This window comes from Schistocerca cancellata, chromosome 5 (genome assembly GCF_023864275.1).
Source record: "Schistocerca cancellata isolate TAMUIC-IGC-003103 chromosome 5, iqSchCanc2.1, whole genome shotgun sequence".
NCBI lineage: Eukaryota > Metazoa > Arthropoda > Insecta > Orthoptera > Acrididae > Schistocerca > Schistocerca cancellata.
This window is the reverse complement of record NC_064630.1, coordinates 80,000,184-80,025,113: the sequence shown is the minus strand read 5'-3', so window position 1 is coordinate 80,025,113 and position 24,930 is coordinate 80,000,184. Positions and strand designations below refer to the sequence as shown.

General features: G+C 42.0%; 1 protein-coding gene across 3 annotated transcripts in view; it reads right to left on the bottom strand.

Annotated features, from left to right (window-relative positions):
• The window catches only part of LOC126187490 (uncharacterized), a 1,186,162-nt gene extending 1,161,671 nt beyond the window's left edge, over window positions 1-24,491 (bottom strand). For all 3 annotated transcript variants that reach the window (XM_049928600.1, XM_049928599.1, XM_049928598.1), the window contains exon 1: window positions 24,282-24,491. The gene's annotated coding sequence lies outside the window, so the exon portion shown is untranslated. The remainder of the gene's footprint in view (window positions 1-24,281) is intronic.
• Between the last annotated feature and the right edge of the window lie 439 nt (window positions 24,492-24,930).

The following is a 24,930-nucleotide window of genomic DNA, read 5'->3' as shown; positions in this document are numbered from 1 at the left end:
GTACGATCTGCCACTGCTGTCCTTACAATGGACGTCCAGAATCTTGTCTACGGGTATGAGAATGTTCACGAGACCACTGATACCAACCAGCATCGTTGCACAACTGACACAGCACGTCCAACTTATGTGGCAATTCTTCGAAAGCACCATCCCGCCACTCGGAAGGCCACACAATGTGACCCCTTTCAAACTCACTCAGTTGGCTGTAGGAACCACGAGTGCGTCTTTTGGCATGGTTACCTGTTAGCTTCATACGTTCGCATCACATGAGCCCTCTGGCTGTGAGCATTCCCTATTGAATGGTAAACAGAGAAAGCGCTCTGGTAACTATGCCACTATGCTATCTGTCGTCGGAATCGCCGAATCGAACGAATTTTATTATTATTATTGTTATTTATTATTATTGTCCTTTCTTTTCTCAGACGTTATGTCTGGTCAAAAATGGAAAGTGACGCGGACCTTGATCAAGCGTGACTTCCTTTTAACTGTACGGTATATGTTATATTGCATTTAGGAGCTTTCGGGTGATTGAACATGTATCAATAATTACGGATTTCTGTAGTTGTATATATAAGTTTGGATGTAGCTGTATTGCTTTGATGTACTGGTGGATATTGTGTGGTATGACTCCTGTAGTTTATAGTATAATTGGTATAATTTCAACTTTATCCTGATGCCACATGTCCTTGACTTCCTCAGCCAGTTGGATGTATTTTTCAATTTTTTCTCCTGTTTTCTTTTGTATATTTGTTGTGTTGGGTATGGATATTTCGATTAGTTGTGTTAATTTCTTCTTTTTATTGGTGAGTATGATGTCAGGTTTGCTATGTGATGTTGTTTTATCTGTTATAATGGTTCTGTTCCAGTATAATTTGTATTTATCATTCTCCAGTACATTTTGTGGTGCATACTTGTATGTGGGAACGTGTTGTTTTATAAGTTTATGTTGTAAGGCAAGCTGTTGATGTATTATTTTTGCTACATTGTCATGTCTTCTGGGGTATTCTGTATTTGCTAGTATTGTACACCCGCTTGTGATGTGATCTATTGTTTCTATTTGTTGTTTGCAAAGTCTGCATTTATCTGTTGTGGTATTGGGATCTTTAATAATATGCTTGCTGTAATATCTGGTGTTTATTGTTTGATCCTGTATTGCAATCATGAATCCTTCCGTCTCACTGTATATATTGCCTTTTGTTAGCCATGTGTTGGATGATACGGGTGCTTGCCATGTAGTGTTTTCTTTTTCCAATTTACTTTCTTCGTATCTGTTGGTGTTATGTGATCTAGAGGGTTGTAGAAGTGGTTATGAAATTGCAGTGGTGTAGCCGATGTATTTATATGAGTGATTGCTTTGTGTATTTTGCCAGTTTCTGCTCGTTCTAGAAAGAATTTTCTTAAATTATCTACCTGTCCATAATGTAGGTTTTTTATGTCGATAAATCCCCTTCCTCCTTCCTTTCTGCTTAATGTGAATCTTTCAATTGCTGAATGTATGTGATGTATTCTATATTTGTGGCATTGTGATCGTGTAAGTGTATTGAGTGCTTCTAGGTCTGTGTTACTCCATTTCACTACTCCAAATGAGTAGGTCAATATTGGTATAGCCTAAGTATTTACAGCTTTTGTCTTGTTTCTTGCTGTCAATTCTGTTTTCAGTATTTTTGTTAGTCTTTGTCTATATTTTTCTCTTAGTTCTTCTTTAATATTTGTATTATCTATTCCTATTTTTTGTCTGTATCCTAGATATTTATAGGCATCTTTTTTCCATCGCTTCTATGCAGTCGCTGTGGTTATCCAATATGTAATCTTCTGTTTAGTGTGTTTTCCCTTGACTATGCTATTTTTCTTACATTTGTCTGTTCCAGAAGCCACATTTATATCATTGCTGAATACTTCTGTTATCTTTAGTAATTGGTTGAGTTGTTGATTTGTTGCTGCCAGTAGTTTTAGATCATCCATGTATAGCAAATGTGTGATTTTGTGTTGGTATGTTCCAGTAGTATTGTATCCATAATTTGTATTATTTAGCATGTTGGATAGTGGGTTCAGAACAAGGCAGAACCAGAAAGGACTTAATGAGTCTCCTTGGTATATTCCACACTTAATCTGTATTGGCTGTGATGTGATATTATTTGAATTTGTTTGGATATTAAGTGTGGTTTTCCAATTTTTCATTACTATGTTTAGGAACTGTATCAATTTAGGATCTACTTTGTAGATTTCCAATATTTGTAGTAACCATGAGTGGGGTACACTATCAAAAGCTTTTTGGTAATCAATGTATGCATAGTGTAGCGACCTTTGCTCAGTTTTAGCTTGATATGTCACCTCTGCATCTATTATCAGTTGCTCTTTACATCCTCGTGCTCCTTTGCAACAGCCTTTTTGTTCTTCATTTATAATTTTGTTCTGTGTTGTATGTGTCATTAATTTCTGTGTAATGACTGAAGTTAATATTTTGTATATTGTTGGTAGGCATGTTATGGGGCGATATTTAGCTGGGTTTGCTGTGTCTGCTTGATCTTTAGGTTTCAGATAAGTTATTCCATGTGTAAGTGTATCAGGGAATGTGTATGGGTCTGCAATGTAACTGTTAAATAATTTAGTTAGATGTGAATGTGTTGAGGTGAACTTCTTTAGCCAGAAATTTGCTATTTTATCTTTTCCAGGGGCTTTCCAATTGTGAGTAGAATTAATTGCTTGGGTGACTTCATGTTGCAAAATTATCACTTCAGGCATTTATGGTATCATCTTGTATGTATCAGTTTCTGCTTGTATCCACCGTGCATGCCTGTTATGTTGTACCAGGTTTGACCATATGTTGCTCCAGAAGTGTTCCATGTGTGTTATGTTTGGTGGATTGTCTATTTTAATGTGTGTGTTATCTATTGTCTGGTAAAATTTCTTTTGGTTTGTGTTGAATGTTTGGTTTTGTTTCCTTCTATTTTCACTTTTTTTGTGTCTTCTAAGTCGTTTGGCCAATGCTTGTAATTTCTGCTTCTTTTCGTCTAGTTGCTCTATCGCTTCTTGTTGTGAGATTTTACCTAACCTTTTTCGTTTTTTGTCTGATATTTCATTTCTTATAAATCGTGTTAGCTGTCCGAGGTCTTTTCTCATTTTTTCTATTCTGTTGTTTCTATTCTGATTCTATTATTATTATTATTATTATTATTATTATTATATTATTATTATTAAGCTTCCGAATCACCGAATCGAACGAATTAAATTGTACGTAGATATCTTTGTAATGCTATGAAATTTTAAATTTGATTCCTAGCTTGCTGGTTTTCCCAAATGTACAAACCACTATATGCGTTTTGTTTAGGTCGAGATTGAACCACAGCGTTCCGAGAAACCAGCCACGTTGGCTTTTTCAGTCTTCAGCCATCTGATTGGTTTGATGCAGCCGGCAACGAATTACTCTCCTGCGCTAATTTCTTCATCTCAGAGCAGCACTTGCACCCTAAGCCCTCAATTATTTGTTGGATGTGTTTCAATCTCTGTTATTCCTTACAGTTTTTACCGGCTACAGCTCCCTCTATTACAATGGACGTTATTCCCCAATATCTTAACACATGACCTATCAACTTCTCCCTTCTTTTTAGTGTTTTCTTTGTATTATTTTCTTCGGCAATTCTGCACAGAACCTCCTCATTCCTTATCTTACTAGTCCCCTAATTTTCAACGTTCTTCTATAGCACCACATATAAAACGCTTCGATTCTCTTTTGTTCGGCTGTTGCCATTGTCCATGATTCACTACCATACAATGCAGTGCTCCGAACGTACATTCTCAGATATTACTCCTTCAAATGACGTTACTCGGTCCAATCACATTAATGTGACGACTTCCTGTTAGAGGTCAACGTGAAGAAACCTCGCACAGACGGCATGTGGCAGCACTAGCAGTGTGGGTTGTATAAAGCATGATTTGTGAATCAGTGCAGACGTTGTCATAATGCGGAATTACAGAGATTTTTCTGCCGTCCAAAAGGGCATGATCATTGGCTTTCGGACCAAGGATGGAGGCATTTCCAAACGGCTAAGTTTTTAAGCTGTTCAGCTGCCACTGTAAATGGTAGAAAGGCTCTATGCAAATCAGGCGCCGAGACAACTGTGCTGAAACACAGGCTATAGATGACACGTGTGCATCTACAACTTCGGAGATGTGTACGGGCGAATAGACGTGCAACTGTTGAGCAACTATCCGCCCAGGTGAACCAAGAGGCTCCAACAATGTCTCCTCAATGAGCGTTCGGCGAACGTTGCTGCGTATTGGCCTCTGCTGCAGGCACCTGGTTTACGCACCCACGCTGACTACTGTTCATCGGCGACGAAGGCTGAAATTTGCACGCCATTACAGCAACTGGACGTCCACTGAATGGAGACAGGCGCCTTTTCCGATGAATCACGTTTTTAGGCTCCATCGGACAGATGGCCTTTGAGATGTACGGCGTGAAGCGTCTGAAAACGAACATCCTGCTACAAAGATGAAGCGTATGGTCTGGGAAATGCTTTGTGGCATTTCCTGGGTTACCTAACCATTTCGGAAGGCACACTGGATCAACCCAAGTGTGCATCTACCCTTGGGGACCATGTCCAAACCTACATGAAGTTTGTTTTTCCTTGGCACGATGGCATCTACCAGCAGGCTAATGCAACGTGTCACGCAAATCACAGCGTGGTACGTGCATGGTTCGAAGAGCACTAGGATGTGTTTACCGCACTCCACTGGCAACCAAACTGAACGCTCAACCAAGAAACCTAGCGCAGCTGGGCACGGCACTGGAATCGGTAATCCCTGCCGGTACCTCCCAGAGCTTCACTGACTTTTCCTGCTTGTCTCGTGCTGCAAAATGTGATTATTCAGGCTTTTGAAATGTGATCACATTAAAAATATGGCTCTGAGCACTATGGGACTTAACTTCTAAGGTCATCAGTCCCCTAGAACTTAGAACTAATTAAACCTAACTAACCTAAGGACATCACACACATCCATGCCCGAGGCAGGATTCGAACCTGCGACGTAGCGGTCGCGCGGTTCCAGACTGTAGTGCCTAGAACCGTTCGGCCACCCTGGCCGGCCCGATCATATTAGTGAGACTAGAGAGTGTGGAAGTAATGAATTAAGTTACAAATTATATGAACATTAGCACTCCAATTCAGAGATGCTCCTACACCACTACGTCTCCCGGGTGCGAGCACTACACTGGATACCCTAGATGATAAAGAAGTTAGGTTTATTACCTAACGCTGCCTTAGTAGGCGATGTTTCTTAATTTGAAAAAAAGGTGGGCTGCACCCTGATTAGGGGTCCACGTTAAAATTTAGGTCTCGCTTTAACTGGATGGGTAAGTTAATTCAAAGGCGGAAAGCAGACAACAGCATACCACCTCTAATGGGACCTGTCCTAGCAAAGCACTGTAGTGTTCACACCAGCCTTCACGTAGATGACAGCTTTACTTTAGTGTTTCAAAATGTATTAATTTTATTTTTGAATTTATACAAAAACATATTTTGTAGAATTTTCATTCATTATCGCACGTACAGCAACAGAACACGTAATTAGCTTAGCGGTGGATGGTGCGCTCAGTCTTCGGGGCCCTCTTGAAGACGGCGGCCTGGTACGGTGCACCCCTTACATCCTAGGTAGGGCTCCTTCTGCTTCCGCGCCTAGTATTAGATTCCACAGATCTTCTGAGTGTGTGACAGAGTAATGGTCGTGATGGTGATCAGTTATAAACAACCCACCAATTAGGGTCTCATTTGCTTTCTTTACTGTGAGTTCTGCTGTTTTATCTGTAATTACAATGTTGCTGTCATCAGCAAAAAGAATTTTTTTCTCCACGTCTAAAATTATCTGGTACTAACATGCTGCTAAGAATCGGTATGCCAATCAGGCAAAATCGTCATGAGCACTGAGGCAATCAATATTTCCACTGACGCACAAGGTTGACGATAATCATTTGGTAAAATATCGTGTTCTGCTGCGAATAGTAGTTCGTAACTGCCTGCTACACATCCTCGACCGACAGGAATCGTCGACCCTTCAAGGCAATTTTTAAGGGACCGAAGACATAAAAATCGTATGGGAAGAGATCAGGTCTGTATGACGGGAGTGCTCGAGTGTCTTCCACTTGAGTTGTCATCCGTAAAGGATCACGCCAGCTTCCCAGATCGACGGACATCTTACGTCGAATCGCGACCAGCATGTTGCCCCATACACATTCTTCATTCGCCAATGAGCGTCTAACGATGTTTGTCCCTCGGCAGTCAAGAAAAGAATAGCGTCACGTTGGTCTTATTTGGAAGCATTTGGTATTAACGTCATTATAGTTCTCGTTTCCGCATTTACCGCACGACCGTCGGTAAGACACGAATGCCAACTAACCCGTGGCGTAAATGTCGATGCTTATATACCCGCATCGGAATCGCGCTACATAGTGTATACGCTGCAGCAACGCACTAAAACGGGAACTTTTTGACCGCTCCTTATACTTGGAATCCGTTAAATGTTTCAAAAAGAACTGCTTTATTTGAAGCTGCTATACCTCTACCCTTAACCGGCCGTTTTGACCAAGCGGTTCTAGGCGCTTCAGTCTGGTACCCGCGCAACCGCTACGGTCGCAGGTTCGAATCCTGCCTCGGGCATGGATGTGTGTGATGTCCTTAGGTTAGTTACGTTTAAGTAGTTCTAAGTTCTAGGGGACTGATGACCTCAGATGTTAAGCCCCATACTGCTCAGAGCCATTTCAATTGATCTCTACCCTTCATACTCTGTTCTTCTGGTTTGATTGGAACCAGTTATCAACAGTTTGTTTCGTTCCTGATGATTCTAGCTTTTTTAGTAGGTCTTTGATAGATCAAAAAATACACCTGTTGAACATACAATCTTGTCTAGTACGTCAAGGAACACTTTTGTAAATTCTTTTATGGCTGATCAATCACTACTGCAGGTGATTATTTGATATGATGGTGTATACATAGTCAAATCTGATCAACATAAAATGGTACAGTTATAGAAATGTAAATCCAAAAATTTTCACGTATATAAACTTCTTATGCTGTATTACAGTACCGATTGATTACTTGGTCAACCGCCCGCATCTCGTGGTCGTGCGGTAGCGTTCTCGCTTCCCACGCCCGGGTTCCCGGGTTCGATTCCCGGCGGGGTCAGGGATTTTCTCTGCCTCGTGATGGCTGGGTGTTGTGTGCTGTCCTTAGGTTAGTTAGGTTTAAGTAGTTCTAAGTTCTAGGGGACTGATGACCATAGATGTTAAGTCCCATAGTGCTCAGACCCATTTTTGAACTTGGTCAACCAACACAATTGAAATAGGAAATATCTTTGTCACCTGTCCGAAACTCCTTAGGACTGGTAGTAGGATATGACCGAGACACGAGCAAAATAGAAAAATGCAGTCATAAAAACACTGCCATTAAAATTAAGATGCCAAATGTGTTTTGGTGGGAAGTTGTTAGGTAAATTCTCATGTATCAAGAATAAGATATAAACAAACAGAAAGAAGTATCAGAAAGATAAGTACTCAACGAAATACCCCATACACTGAAATTTTGTTCCAACAGAATAAATCTGTGGCAGTGATATTTTTCATGTCTAGTGCAAAGTGAGATCAAAAGTGCGCGAGAGTTTTTTTAGTCATGTGTTGTTTTTTATCTTTGCTGTAAGACTATAGAATCTCCTAGTTTTTGTTACTTCTCTGTTGTTTTTAGTTTTCTTCTCAGTGTGAGTTTTTCACGAATAAATTGTACTCCGTTAACTCATTATACCGGACGGCTACGCAATTATTTGTTGTAGGCTAGTCGCCTACATAATTGGTGACCTCCGATTAAGGAACTTTAAATCTTTCGTTAGCTAAGTCGAACATTAACTGCGGAAGCAATGACCGACGACGGCAAACGATACGGTTCGATAACGGAAGAAATTCATAGGCTTCAGAATGAGATAGAAACTTTACAGTTGCATATTTCGAAAGATATGAACTTAAAACATATACCGGACCAAAGGAATGACGTTGGTTCAACATCCATGGCAGCACAACCACAGCAAGTAACAGCAACGAAAGTACCCGTTGGTTTCAACGCTTCACCAACTCAACGGTTGCAATTACGAACGCCCCCATTCATGCCTTCTCAGCCACACACATGGTTCGCGGTAATGGAAAATATATTTCTACAACAAAGAATATTCAGTGATCACGAGAAGTTCACCTTGGTGATAAGTAATTTGGACCATCAGACCTCGGTTTTGGTATCTGACATTATAGTGAACCCGCCTACTGAAGGAGCATACTGTAGACTGAAAGAAGAATTAATTTCTCGGTGTGTGAAGTCAGTCGACATCAGAGTCAAACAAGTACTGTACCAAGAGAAACGGGGAGATAGGACCCCGTCAGAATACTGGCGTCATTTACGCAGCCTGGTAGACAGATCGACAGTCTCTGATAGACTGTTACTCCACGTATGGCAACAACAGCTACCAGTGCAAGTAAGAACTACACTAGCTATATACGACGAAAGATCAGTTGACAAGCTGCTGCTCGCCGCAGACAGAATCTACGAGACGCACGAGCCTACTGCAACAGTCGCAATGACGTCGACAGATGCCACGTACGGTAACTACCGTTACCAGCAAGACCAAACTGACGATATAACAGTAAACTGTGCCGCGGTCGCAACGCGACAAACAGCAAAAAGTTCAAACGAAATCAGAGATTTAAAAACTGCAATAGATGATTTGCGAGCGCAACTAAGCACGCTACAACGACCACAAATTATCTTTAAGCGCAAGAGAGACCGGGCTGGGCGTGAAACACGAAGTCAACAAGAGGACGAGCGTAAGGTGTGTTGGTACCATATACGTTTTGGGAGAAATGCTACAAGATGTACATCACCATGCGCCTACTCAGACAACCAAGGTATGTACAGAAACAGTGCAGTGTTTTCATGTCAGCGACAACAGTCGTCAATACATATGCCTCCTGCTTCGAAAAGATTGTATGTATCAGACGTACTTACGGGTACAAGGTTTTTGGTGGATACCGGGTCAGACATTAGTTCGCTTCCTGTCAGCCATGCGCCACACAACGAAAAAGACATACAGCCACGTTTGAAGGCAGTGAATAACTCGGTGATTAACACGTACGGATGTAAAGTGTGCAAGATTGATGTGGGTTTTTCCAAACAGTTTATCTGGACTTTTGTGATAGCTGGTATATCAGAACCTATTTTGGGCGCTGATTTTCTGGCACATTTCGAGTTGGCGGTCGACGTACAAGGAAAACGTTTGTTAAATCTGACGGACAACAGTGCAATATCAAGCACTAAAGGGCATACAACTTGTGAGAAGCTACAGGCGATAGGCAACTCTGTAGTCGAAGAGCTACATGACGAAGAAAAGATTCGGAGATGTTCTGACGGACAGACAAAAGAAGTTAAACATAGCACGGTTCACTATATTCGTACCACGCCAGGACAGCCAGTTTCACAACGAGCACGTAGAATCGCACCAGAGAGAGTGACAGAAACAAAGGCGGTATTCGAGGAAATGTTACAGGCAGGAATAATTCGCCGGTCAGACAGTCCGTGGTCTTCACCCCTACACTTAGTACGTAAGAAAGATGGATCATGGAGACCGTGTGGGGATTACCGAGCATTAAACTCAAGAACCATTCCAGATAGATACCCAGTACCTAATATACAGGACTTCACATGTGCTTTGGCCGGCGCGAAAATTTTTAGCGTCCTCGATTGCAAGAAAGCATACAACCAGATACCGGTGGCTCCAAGAGATGTTCAGAAGACAGCAGTGATTACACCATTTGGATTATTCGAGTTTTTATTTATGGCTTTTGGCCTTAAGAACGCAGCACAGACTTGGCAGCGATTTATCGACGAGGTGATAAAGGGATTAACATTTTGCTTTGCTTATCTTGATCACATTTTGGTTTTCTCTCCGGATAGTCAAACACATGAACAGCATCTGTGTCAACTTCGCAAGCGTCTATCTCACTACGGAGTCGTTTTAAACGAAAATAAATGCGTCATGCACAAGAACCAAGTCACTTTCCTCGGCCATACTGTGTCATCAGAAGGTATATTGCCTCTGCCAGAGAAGATCGCGGCGATACAGGCCCTTCCGAAACCGACAACCTACCAAGAGCTACGACGATACATGGGATTAATAAATTTTTATAGACGTCACCTACCAGCATCGGCTGCGGTGCAAGCACCACTCACTGATGCACTCAAGGGACGCGACGCCAAAGGTCGACGAATAGTTAAGTGGACACAAGAAATGGACAAAGCATTTAATGATCTTCAAGCAAGCCTCAGCAAAGCAGTGTTGCTCGCTCACCCAGTTCACTACGCACAATTAGCTATTGTTGTAGACGCGAGCCAGTCAGCAATAGGGGCGGCGCTGCACCAGCGGGTAGAACGGCAATGGCAACCACTACGGTTTTTCTCTAAAAAGTTACAGACTGCACAACAGAAGTGGAGCGCGTATGACAGAATTGTTCGCGATCTACGAAGCAATTCGATACTTCCGCCCACAAATAGAGGCTAGACCAGTGACTGTGTTTACAGACCACAAACCCATAACATCGGCTTTTAAAAACACCAGTGATAAATGCTCACCAAGACAGTTCCGTTATATTGAGTTCATAAGTCAGTTCACGACAGATATACGCCATTTAAGAGGCGCAGAAAATTTAGTGGCTCACTATTTTTCACGTATTTGCGGGATTTCAGAAATTATAGACTATGATAAACTTGCAGTGGAACAGACCAAGGATGCAGAGCTACGACAGCTGCTAAACGACCCGTCTACAGGTCTGAAGTTCGAGCAAATTCTGGTGCCTAACTCCAAGCGGAAGCTGTGGTGCGACTTTTCTCAGGGCAGACCAAGACCATTCATTTCAGAAATATTGCGCAAGACGGCATTCGACAGTGTCCACACACTATCGCACCCAGGAGCCAACGCTACAATAAAGCTGCTGACAGACCGCTATGTGTGGCCTTCAATGAAAAGAGACGCGCGCCTTTGGGTACGTTCCTGCATTCCTTGTCAACAGAGTAAAGTAGGACGACATGTGCGTGCTGATATTGGAGATTTTAAAGGTACCTCTGCTAGATTCGCACACGTTCACGTAGACCTGGTTGGACCTCTCCCACAGTCAGAGGGTTACAGATATTTGTTTACGGCTATAGATAGGTGCACAAGATGGGCAGAAGCAACTCCAATAGTCGATATTTCAGCCGAAACTACTGCTAAGACGTTTCTGTGTACGTGGGTTGCCCGTTTTGGATGCCCCCTTCATGTCACAACTGACCAAGGACGTCAGTTCGAATCTACGTTGTTCCTCGAGCTATCCAAAATGTGCGGTTTCCAACGCCACCACACGACTGCCCCTATCACCCTGCCAGTAATGGTATGGTCGAACGATGGCACAGAACACTCAAAGCAGCATTGATGTGTCATCAAGAGAGATGGACGGAAGCATTACCATTAGTGTTGTTAGGCCTGCGGACAGCTCACAAACCCGATATTGGTGCATCAGTTGCCGAGATGGTTTACGGCGAACCGCTACGGATTCCTGCAGATTATTTAGTACCAACCTTACTACCTGGATCAGAGTGCCTCACACACTGGGTGCAGCAGCTAAAACGTCACTGCACAAATATACGTTGCCCGCCACCTTCTCGCCATGGTAACCGTAAGGTGTTTGTACACAAAGACTTGTACAATTGCTCTCACGTAATGTTGCGAACAGACTCAGTCAAATCGCCTTTACAACCACCATATACGGGCCCATTTCAGGTGCTGAGTAGAAATAAGCATACCGTGGACATAATGTATAATGGTGTTACGACAAAGGTATCGATTGAACGTGTCAAGCCAGCATGGGTTTTACCCTCTCCGACCTCTGACACCACGCCTGTGCATCAACACCTGATGGACGCAGAGCATACCCAAACACCGCTCAGTACATCGTCTGAGACAGGTGGATCACCACCACAAACAACAACGTCACCGCCCCCGAGACATCCGACGCACACCAGAGCTGGACGTCAAATAAAATTCAAGTATCAAGATATCCCTGGGGCTCCGCACTTTAAGGGGGGGGCTGTGTGGCAGTGATATTTTTCATGTCTAGTGCAAAGTGAGATCAAAAGTGCGCGAGAGTTTTTTTAGTCATGTGTTGTTTTTTATCTTTGCTGTAAGACTATAGAATCTCCTAGTTTTTGTTACTTCTCTGTTGTTTTTAGTTTTCTTCTCAGTGTGAGTTTTTCACGAATAAATTGTACTCCGTTAACTCATTATACCGGACGGCTACGCAATTATTTGTTGTAGGCTAGTCGCCTACAAATCGATCATCATTTAATGTATGAAAATCATTCTTGTTCCTTCATTTCCCTCCTAACGATTCGTTTAAATAAATACAGTAAATAAAATGAACATGTATTGACAAATGAATACTTATGTCAGACAAGGACTCGAACCAGAATTTTTTATTCTCTGGAAGCGGTCGCCTTAGCCAATAATTTTTTTAGGCACTGTCCTTTCAGAAGGAATTCGTATACTAACCGGCATTAAGTATTTCAGTAATGTTAGCATACTACATTCTACGATCTTATTATGCAGAAATGGCTATTTCTGTTTAACACAAGGAGTATTAATTTTCTCGATGGCTTGGGGTGCTAAAAGGGGCGTAGTACATGTTGCTTATCTTGTTCTAGTCTGTAACATATTTTATTAGGGCTTAAACATGTACCACAGTGCGTCTACATGTTTCTTGCCTGAAACAGCGACGAGCAAAGGCGATTAAGTTTCTTCACTTCACTAATATTATTTCATGTCGTTCCATCCTCATTGGCTTCATCCCCATTTTTTATCTACTCTGCAATTCACTTTTAAGTGCCTGGAAGAGGATTCATCAAACCACCTTCAAGCAGCTTCTCTACCGTTCCAATCTGTAACAGCGCGCGGGAAAAATGAACACAAATCTTTCCTAGCGAGCTCAGATTTTTCTTATTTTATTACAATGATCTTTTCTTCCTAGGAAGGTGAGCTGTAACAAAATAGGAGAAAGTTGGCTAATTTTGGATTGGTATATCTTTAAAATGCTAAAACTCTGCTTTTGATACACCTATCTTGACTGATAAAGTTCAATACATCTCCGCTTTTATAAAGCACTAGGAGCAGACAGGTCCTGTTATTTCTTACTCACGCATTCTTTGGCACTTTTGATTATATAGCGAACATATCTAATAAAATAAATTTAGTGTAATATGTTCTCTGGAGTTTACTACAAGATACTTGCAGCTGAATATCTGAGTCACTCATTCAAAAACGGAGATTGTGAACCAATGTCATAGGTGTTCGTCGGCCACCTTGCTGCACTCGCTGGACAGTGCGTCTAAGGCGTTCAAATGGTTGTGGAATCCTATGGGACTTAACTGCTAAGGTCATCAGTCCCTAAGCTTACACACTACTTAACCTAAATTATCCTAAGGACAAACACACATGCCCATGCCCGAGGGAGGACTCGAACCTCCGACAGGACCAGCCGCACAGTCTATGACTGTAGCGCCTTAGACCGCTCGGCTAATCCCGCGCGACCCTAAGGCGTTCAGTCTGACCGGGTTGCCTCCAAACACGTCTCTGACGATTGTCTGGTTGAAAGCACATGGGACACTCATCGGTGAAGAAAACGTGAAGCCAATCCTGAGCGGTCCATTCGGCATGTTGTTGGGCCCATCTGTGCCGCGCTGTATGGTGTAGTGGTTGCAAAGATGGACCTCGCCATGGACGTCGGGAGTGAAGTTGCGCATCATGCAGCCTATTGCGCACAGTTTGAGTCGTCACACGACGTCCTGTGGCTGCACGAAAAGCATTATTGAACATGGTGGCGTTACTGTCAGGGTACCTCCAAGCCATAATCCGTAGGTGGCGGTAGTCCACTGCAGTAGTAGCAGTGGCGGCCTGAGCGAGGATGTCATAGACAGTTCATTCTCTGTATCTCCTTCATGTCCGAACAACATCGCTTTGGTTCACTCCGAAACGCCTGGGCACTTCCCTTGTTGAGAGCCCATCCTGGCACATAGTAACAATGCGGGCGCGATCGAACCGCGGTATTGACCGTCTAGGCATGGTTGAATTACAGATAACACGAGCTGTGTACCTCTTTCCTGGTGGAATGACTGGAACTGATCGCCTGTCGGCCCACCTCCGTCTAATAGGCGAGGGTTTAGTGACATCTCCGAACAGTCAAAGGAATTGTGTCTGTGATACAATATCCACAGTCAACGTCTGTCTTCAGGAGTTCTGGGAACCGGGTGATGCAAAACTTTTTGTATGTGTTTATTAACTACTGTATATATGTCATAATAGGCCTTGTATTTAGAATTTAATCCGACAGAAACTAGAGTGCAATTCTGTCAAAGGACAAGAACGAAAAGTATTAGTTGGGAAGGGAATGAGACGTCTTCCATTGAAATCGAAACCGAGCCAGTGAGACTTGGTTCACATGTTGGGAAAACTGCTCTATAAGCTGTGGCAAGGGCAATCGAAGCACAGGGGTAGGGGGAGTCTATTAATCGTCGGCAGCTCGAACGTACAGCGAATAATGGTACTCCGTAGGAAATAGCAGCAAGGAGTGGGAAGGAACATCAAGTGCACCCAGCATGCATTTCTGGAGGGCTCATTCAGCATGTTGAAGAGGCTATTCCGGTAGTCACTGAAGGAACAGGGTGCAACCACATACAGAGATTGTGACGCACGTTGCTTGTCATCTGCGTTCTGAGATCACACATCGATCATTTTAGCGACTAGCAGGGTTGACTCAGAACTCTACCTGGTCTGAGTGGAGTCGAATGACTGAACCAGAGACTTCGAAGCGTCTGTGATAAGTCAGCTGCGATTTGCTGGGTCTGTGCCGAAGGGCTGAGAACTGTAGAGTCTCCCTAAAAATGTCATGTGTGCATTACCCAGGTAGCTGATTGTGCGTGGGGTGCACACAAGAATTTTTTTTTTTTTTTTTTTTTTACGATCAGGCGACTCTCAATCCACTCCACATAATAATTATAGGAAACTATGAAGCATCAGTTACGAAATGCTTCCCACAGGTGAGAGTATTAGTCCTAGTGGGTAGCTGCCGAAGCATTCGCAACAAAGTGCCAGAGTTTGACGTGCTCCTAATACATACTGAAGCTCACATAATACTAGGCACAGAATGCTGTTTAAAACCTGAGTTGACAGTAGCGACATCTTTGGGGAACGTTTAAACGTATACTGGAAGGATAGGGAAACGGAGATGCTGTGTTTGCAGTAAACGGGAAACTTACATCCACCGAGGTAGAAATTGAAACTGGACTGAATGTTTAGGCAAGACTCGGTATCGAGGGAGATCGTAAAAGTATAATAGGGTCCTTCAATCGACTACCCAACTCGCCTTCTAATGTAACCGAAAACTTTGGAGAAAACCTCAGTTGCCTTGTACTTAAGTTCTCTAATCACATCGTAATCACTCGAGGAGACTTTAGTCATCCAACAATGAACTGGGATATAGTTTTGTTAGTGGTGGGCGTGTCAAAACGACATGCGTAACGCTACTAAATGGCTTCTCTGAAACTGCCCAGATCAGATATTTCAGAATCCCACTCATGATGGAAATATATTAGATCTAATGGCAACAAACAGAAGTGACCTCTTTGAGGAAGTCCACATCGAAACTGATACCAGTGACTATGAGACAGTTATAGCAGCAATGAACACTAAATTACAAAGGGCAACTAGAACAAGCAGAAACATTTATATGTTCAGGAAACTAGTCAAAGAAGCAGTAGTGTCATATCTCAATGAGGAACTGAAACTTTTAGCTCAGGATAGGAGCATATAGAAGAGCTATGGCTCAAATTAAAAGAACAGTTGACCATGCACTGGATAGATATTTACCCAGTAGAACAGTGAGGTGGAAAAGCTCCTCCATGGCTAGGAGTCACTGTGAAGAAACTTTTGAAGAAACACAGACTGTTTTATAATGGGTATAACAAAAAGCGTAGGGCAATAGACAGAGAAAAGCTGAATCAAAGGCGTGTGTTAGTGAAGAGAGCAATGCGTGAAGCCTTTAATGACTATCGAAAGATCTTTCACAAAATCCCAAGAAATTCTGGTCGAGTCAGGGCTTTTGGTGGCACTAAAGTTCGTATTCACTCATGGTCAAGGAAGAAACTGAAATTGAGAGTAGTAAAGCAAAAGCAGCATTGCTTAACTCCATTTTAAAATGTTCCTTTATAAACAAAAAACCCAGTAGTACTGAAAAGATGAGTGAAGCTCATGGGAAACAACTGAAATCGTTAAAATTGAACAAAACTCCAGGGCTCGATGGAATCCATATGACGTTCTATACCCAATTTATGGCTGAGTTAACCCTTCTGTTAACTGTAATCTCTCGTAGATCCCTCGAGCAAAACACCGTGCCAAGTTGCTGGGAGAAAGCACAAGACAACTGTCTACGAGGAAGCAAGTAGAAGTGATCCACAAAACTACCGTCCAGTATGCTTGACATCGATTTGTTGTAGAGTCTTACAATATATTCTGAGCTCAAACATAATGCGATATCTCGAACAGACGTGAATGGAATGTGAAAAAGCCCTAATAAATGGTACAGTGGGCCGCACCCTCTGCCATGCACTTCACAGTGGTTTGAGGGTACAGGTGTAGATGCAGATGTGTAACAGCACCTCGATGTTATTCAATCTGTACATCAAACAGCGAAAGAAACCAAGAAGAAAATGGACAGGGAAATTTGGCCGACGACAATGTAATTCTGTCAGAAACGGCGAAGAACTTGCAAGAATAGTTGAATGGAATGGAATGAATAGTGTCTCGTAAACAGGTAATAAGATGAAAATTAAACAAGTGTAAAGGCGATGCTGATAGATTAGGAAAGGAGACACAAAAGTAGTAGACGAGTTTTGTTACTTAGGTTGCAAAATAAGTGATGACCATTAACAACAACATGTACACTGAAGCACCGAAGAAACTGGTACAGCCACGTGTATTCAAATACGGAGATATGTAAACAGGCAGAATACGACGCTGTGGTCGGCAATGCCTAAATAAGACAAGTGGTGGCGCAGTTGTTAGATCAGTTACTGCTGCTAGAAAGGCATGTTATCAAGATTTGAGTGAGTCTGAACGTGGTGTCATAGTCAGCGCACGACACATGGGACATAGCATCTCCGAAGCAGCGACGAAGTGGCGATTTTAAACCCAGTATCTACTCTGTAGGAATCAACATGGATTTTCCCGTACGACCATTTCACGAGTGTACCGTAAATATCAGGAATCCGGTAAAACAGCAAATCTCCGACATCCCTACGACCGGAAAAAGAGCCTGCAAAAACGGGACCAACGACAACTGAAGAGATTCGTTCAACGTGAGAGAAGTGCTACCCTTCCGCAAATTTCTGCAGATTTCACTGCTGAGCCATCAACAAGTGTCTTCGTGCGAACCACTCAACAAAACATAATCGATATGGGCTTTCGAAGCCGTTGATGACTGCACGACGAAAAGCCTGGGCCCGTCAGCACCGACATTGGACTGTTCATGACTGGAAAGATATTGCCTGGTCGGATGAGTCTCGTTTCAAATTGTATCGAGTGGTTGGAAGTGTACCAGGATGGAGACATATATCCATGGACCCTGCATGTCAGCAGGGGTCTGTTGAAGCTGGTTGAAGCTCTGTAATTGTATGGGCGTGTGCAGTTTGAGTGAAATGAGTCCCCTTATACGTCTAGATACGACTCTGACAGGTGACACGTACGTAAGCATCCTGTCTGATCAACTGCATCCGTTCATGTCCACTGTGCATTTCGACGGACTTGGGCAATTCCAGCAGGACAATGTGACACCCAACACGTCCAGAGATGCTACAGAATGGCTCCAGGAACACTCTTCTGAATTTAAACACTTCCGCTGTTAATGAAACTCCCCAAACATGATGAACACTACTGAGCACATCTGGGATGCCTTGCAGCGTGCTGTTCTGAAGAGATTTCCATCCCCCTCGTTCTCTTACGGATTTATGGACAGCCCTGCAGGATTCAGTTCTTTACACACTACCTCAGACATTAGTGGAGTCCATGCCACGTGGTGTTGCGGCACTTCTGCTAGATCGCTGGGGCCCTACACGATATTAGGCAGATGTGCCAGTTTCTTTGGCTCTTCACTGTATGTCCCAGGCGAGGGTTGGATAGGACGCCGCAGCGCTTTTTTTGGGGCCTCAAACAGTTACCTGTCTCCGGTTCATGGTGTAACACGACGTTTTGCACACGCGCTAACCTGCCTGAGGTGACACCTCCCATCGCGCCAAGCATTAAGTATAGGAATAGCAGAAACAATGAAAAAACAATAATGGCGAAAACAGAAAAACAGCAAAATTTATATTTCTGTGTGAAGGACGGAATACGAGAGAGAATTACAGGCAGGTACATTCACATTGTTGATTCCAGCAATAAAGCAAATGGGAGGGACAGGGAACGAGGAACACAAGGGCATAGTAAAACACAAATAATGAAGGCAGCAGGGACAAGAAAATAATATGACGTGACTGATGGAAAAGGAAAGCGTAAATGGATTTTACAACTGAGTCTTTTACGGAGAGAAATTATGATAATGACAAAAACAAATGCCTCAAATGTTTCTTAAATTCAGTAGGGTATAGAATAATGAACAGCGTAGGCTAATTGCAAACAGATTTTTAATAATTGTCGCCAGTATGCTTTACGCCCGGATTTTAGTTCTTTCTTCCTCTTGTGCATTGTAAAGTACGTAGATGCAGCACGGTAAAACTTGCAATTGCTCTACACGGCAATGAAAGAAAGAAGACAGAAAACTTTGCAACTACATCTACATTTATACTCCGCGAGCCACCCAACGGTATGTGGCGGAGGGCACTTTACGTGCCACTGTCACTACCTCCCTTTTCTGTTCCAGTCGGGTATGGTTCGCGGGAAGAACGACTGTCTGAAAGCCTCCGTGCGCGCTCGAATCTCTCTAATTTTACATTCGTGATCTCCTCGGGAGGTACAAGTAGGGGGAAGCAATATATTCGATACCTCATCCAGAAACGCACCCTCTCGAAACCTGGCGAGCAAGCTACACCGCGATGCAGAGAGCCTCTCTTGCAGAGTCTGCCACTGGAGTTTGTTAAACATCTCCGTAACGCTATCACGGTTACCAAATAACCCTGTGACGAAACGCGCCGCTCTTCTTTGGATCTTCTCTCTCTCTTCCGTCAACCCGATCTGGTACGGATCCCACACTGATGAGCAATACTCAAGTATAGGTCGAACGAGTGTTTTGTAAACCACCTCCTTTGTTGATGGACTACATTTTCTAAGGACTCTCCCAATGAATCTCAACCTGGTACCCACCTTACCAACAATTAATTTTATATGATCATTCCACTTCAAATCGTTCCGCACGTATACTCCCAGATATTTTACAGAAGTAACTGCTACCAGTGTTTGTTCCGCTATCATGTAATCATACAATAAAGGATCCTTCTTTTTATGTATTCGCAATACATTACATTTGTCTATGTTAAGGGTCAGTTCCCACTCCCTGCACCAAGTGCCTATCCGCTGCAGTTCTTCCTGCATTTCGCTACAATTTTCTAATGCTGCAACTTCTCTGTATACTACAGCATCATCCGCGAAAAGCCGCATGGAACTTCCGACACTATCTACTAGGTCATTTATATATATTGTGAAAAGTAATGGTCCCATAACACTCCTCTGTGCCACGCCAGAGGTTACTTTAACGTCTGTAGACGTCTCTCCATTGATAACAACATGCTGTGTTCTGTTTGCTAAAAATTCTTCAATCCAGCCACACAGCTGATCTGATATTCCGTAGGCTCTTGCTTTGTTTATCAGGCGACAGTGCGGAACTGTATCGAACGCCTTCCGGAAGTCAAGGAAAATAGCATCTATCTGGCAGCCTGTATCTAATATTTTCTGGGTCTCATGAACAAATAAAGCGAGTTGGGTCTCACACGATCGCTGTTTCCGGAATCCATGTTGATTCCTACAGAGTAGATACTGGGTTTCCAAAAACGAGCAAAAAACTTGTTCTAAAATTCTACAACAGATCGATGTCAGAGATATAGGTCTATAGTTTTGCGCATCTGCTAGACGACCCTTCTCGAAGACTAGGACTACCTGTGCTCTTTTCCAATCATTTGGAACCTTCCGATCCTCTAGAGACTTGCGGTACACGGCTGTTAGAGGGGGGGGGGGGGGGGGGCAAGTTCTTTCGCGTACTCTGTGTAGAATCGAATTGGTATCCCGTCAGGTCCAGTGGACTTTCCTCTGTTGAGTGATTCCAGTTGCTTTTCTATTCCTTGGGCACTTATTTCGATGTCAGCCATTTTTTCGTTTGTGCGAGGATTTAGAGAAGGAACTGCAGTGCGGTCTTCCTCTGTGAAACAGCTTTGGAAAAAGGTGTTTAGTATTTCAGCTTTACGCGTGTCATCCTCTGTTTCAATGCCTTCATCATCCCGGAGTATCTGGATATGCTGTTTCGAGCCACTTACTGATTTAACGTAAGACCAGAACTTCCTAGGATTTTCTGTCAAGTCGGTACATAGAATTTTACTTTCGAATTCACTGAACGCTTCACGCATAGCCCTCCTTACGCTAACTTTGACATCGTTTAGCTTCTGTTTGTCTGAGAGGTTTTGGCTGCGTTTAAACTTGCAGTGAAGCTCTCTTTGCTTTCGCAGTAGTTTCCTAAGTTAACTTTGTTGTTGAACCACGGTGGGTTTTTCCCGTCCCTCACAGTTTTACTCGGCACGTACCTGTCTAAAACGCATTTTTCGATTGCCTTGAACTTTTTCCATAAACACCCAACATTGTCAGTGTCGGAACAGAAATTTTCGTTTTGATCTGTTAGGTAGTCTGAAATCTGCCTTCTATTACTCTTGCTAAACAGATAAACCTTACTCCCTTTTTTTATATTCCTATTAACTTCCATATTCAGAGATGCTGCAATGGCCTTATGATCACTGATTCCCTGTTCTGCACTTACAGGTAAACTTGTGTACGCCTCGTATTGACAAAAATTGTAGGCCACAGAAAACACTATCAATCTATCTGGTTTCACGAAGAGTAAATTCAGCTATCACCTTATAGAATCATACAAAAATAAAATCAGGTTATACTGAATCCTTTATTCGCTTGCTAGGAGAGAATTCTTTTGCAAAGAATGAAATATTAACCTAGTAAACAGAAAGAGCTACTCATCATATCATTATTACCATTATTATTGTATTTTTTATTAATAACACATAACGCAAGGAAAAAATCTGATGAAAGAAATTTCCGCTATTTGACTGTTCATTATTCATTTATTTTACAGAAAAATGATTTCGCTTTAAGGCCATTCTCAAATCCACCTTGAAATGTTTAAATATATCTGACCCATGTGTGACATGTCATTGTCGCAGAAACATGTTTCTGGTCCTATAGATCAGTTTTATTACAGGTCTGTAAGACCACAAGTATGTTTTTCCGACGATGGCAACGTATGAAATATGTCAAGACACATGTCATCGAATGTGATTTCTGAACGTATTTCCAAATAAAAATTTCACTAAAACGAAATCTCTGATCTAAATATGCATTGACATAGAGGTCATTTTTCGGGGAAAAATACTGGGTAGAAATAGATACACTTTTCTAACTGCAAAGTAATGGATACAAAATCGACATTTTATTTCAACAAAGGATGCTTTTGTCTTTACCTAATATTTTTTTAAACAGTACGTATGTAGTCAATAAGTAAACGAAATAAGATTACTGTTCACTGGACAAAGATAGGATTGCAATCGGATTGCTGATGTCGAGGAAAAGCATTTACTATCAATGTCTAAAGTTAATTTGCTGTCTAATAATTATTTTAAAAAACCACATTCTTCTCCAATTTCGTGCAGATTTACACCAAGATCGCCGTACTGAGTGATTGAGAGAAACCTCAAAAGCATCAACAATGATATCGACGGGTATAATAACCGCAAACTGCCTATCTGGCTGATGGAAATGAAAACTACGCCTTCACCACAAGCGATTTGTGGTTAATTAATCGCGTAGAATTTAGACAGTCGATTTCATGTGATATATTCTACAGCATACTAATAATTAAAACAATCATATTTGCCTTACATTGTTATATTCGGGCAGCGAAGCAGCGTAGTATCCCGAAACGCGTAACAGTTTCAAAGTGAAAATCTGCCATTACATGCGTCAGCAATAAAATCGAAACAATGAGGAATATTTCAAAATATCGATGTTCTGTTTCGATCCCTTTGTATGTTCAGTTGCAAATCTTCACGAATATCTTTGACTCGGGCAATCACATTACTAGTAAAAGGCTCAAATTAAAAGTTAATGTTATTGACTTAACATTTTATAACTATTTACGCCACAACAGAGTAGCTCTGCTTCTTTGATGTAGTAACTATATGATTCAAAAACACTGAAGGCAGAAAGCACAAGATTTTTAATTCCCGAGGGCGTTATAGAGAGATCTTATACTGTCAAGGACAGGACATGTAACTCGCTATGGCTACTCCAAAGGAACCATCAGTGCTTTAGCCCCGACAATTCTAAGAAAAGAACCGCCAAACCATAGTCTCGATAGCCAGTATAGGGGTTTACAGTCTGTTCCTCATGAATCCAGTGCCGTAATCACCTCACACGTAAAAATATCAAGTAGGCTGAAACAATAAAATTACTACAGGTTAATCCCTGTCATTATTACTTCCATCAGTACACAAATAATTCGTACAATGAACATCACAGCCGACAATCTTCCTCGCTTTGAGTCTTGTACTGACAGACCTTTTATTCTGTTTAGCCGAGCGCCGTTTTGAAGAAGACAAACACGCTTTCAAATACTCCAAAACATTGGGAAACAGTAAAATTTATTCTTGCTCTGTTTCCGGTTGTCAGATGAAAAGAACTTGAAATAAAGATCGCAGTTGGGGGATGGTGTGCTGCCTTGCTATATGAACACCCTCCACAGGAACTTACTTAAGCGTTTCAGCGTATTAACGCGGGACTCTTAAAGTAGGTCACGACTACAAGATTCCCGAGCCTCGTGTGCCGTGAAAAAACGCCGACGATACAGCAGTTATGGGTGAACTTATTTATTTCAACTTAGTACCACTACCACCTTCTACAGAGTAAGCATAAAATAATTATGCATCACTGACACAATCGGAATGGTTGACCAACCCAAACCGAAGTTTAGTTAACTGCCGAATATCACTTCATTTGGGTTATGTTAGTGTCAAACGCAGGCTCGAGGCAAAAATTTGACTATAACCGAAACACAAATTAATTAACGTTGCCCCACTGAGCAAATCGGCAAATTTGACACTTCCCAACTACATAGATTTACATAATACACTGAAACTGAAATTAATTTGGAAGCACATAAACAAACGTGACAAGAGAACATGCGATTGCTTACTGTGTAGGCCTACATTATCGAATAAAAACAAACAACTCCTACATTACAGTAATAAGCATCTTAATCAGGTAAAATTTTAATTGATAACATTTATGAGAAATGGGCATGCGTTTGTTAAAGTAAATAATACACACATACATTTTGTGTTGTTATTGTGATTTCTGTGTCGTATCGTATCAACAATTTTCAAAACCGACATACGGTTGTTTTACGTGAAAAAATTGTTAGATAAGGCAAATACTAGAAATTGTAATATTTGTAACGCTTTCAGGAACGTTTTATATCTTATATTAACAAAACAAACTCAGTTTTCTAGATACACAACTCGTGAGAAACGCAATACGAAGTAAATACGACAGGTATGTTTACATCACGTGCTACTACATCCGCGTATATCATCAAAAACAATCACACAGCTTTCATTGCTTGGAAACAATATGAGGAACGAAAAGACCACCTTGCCAAAATAAATAATACGCGTTGAAGCAACGAAGTAGTTCACAGCGTATGCGTAACACAAACAAACCGTCACGGTTGAAATAAGGTCATTGGCCAAGCTTTTAATAACTAAAACCACAAGTTCTGCTCTAAACATAACTTTCACCGGACTTAAACTATACCGCATTTATGTAAATAAGTTTATTTATAAAGATTAGAAGAAGTCAAAACGATTCGGAAGCCGCCACGCCTCTTGCTGTCATGAAAACAGTCTCACCTTCTCAGTCTTGAGAGTTGTACTCGAGTGGGTTTTCGCCTTCAGTCTTGTATTGCAGTCTTCTGTTGAGGCACATGAGGCCGTGACGTGTGCAAATTACACGTCACAAGTCTTCAAAGGTTTATCAGCATCACATACACAAACAACACTTGCATTTCAAACTGCATTTTCTCAGTCTTCATTCAGTCCACTAAATATAGATCTCCGCCATTTTCGTGGTAGGAGCTTACCGACATCTGGCAGCAGCGCGCTCAACTACGTGGACAGTTCGCCCGAAGCCCGCTGCATTTCCTCCGTCAGTAAGCGCGCCACACTTGGGATGTTACGGAAGGTGAGTAACATTACCACCTCTCCGTTAATTAAGACAGTTGCTTCCTCAAGCGTCTCGAGTTCATTTTACTGTTGTTTCCTGTCAATCATTAGGTGCATGTAGTTCAGCAGTTTAAAATATACTGGAGTCATTTGGCGAAAAATAAAATAAAATTGATAATGGCATTCCAATAGTTTACTGAGCAAATGTACATTATAGCGTTAACTATTATTATTTATATCATTGATTAGTGCACTTGATCATGTACTTGCACAGTTCGCTGGACTTAAAAAAAGTGTGATTTTCGCTTTTAAAAAATTATCGCCCCCTATTAGTCAG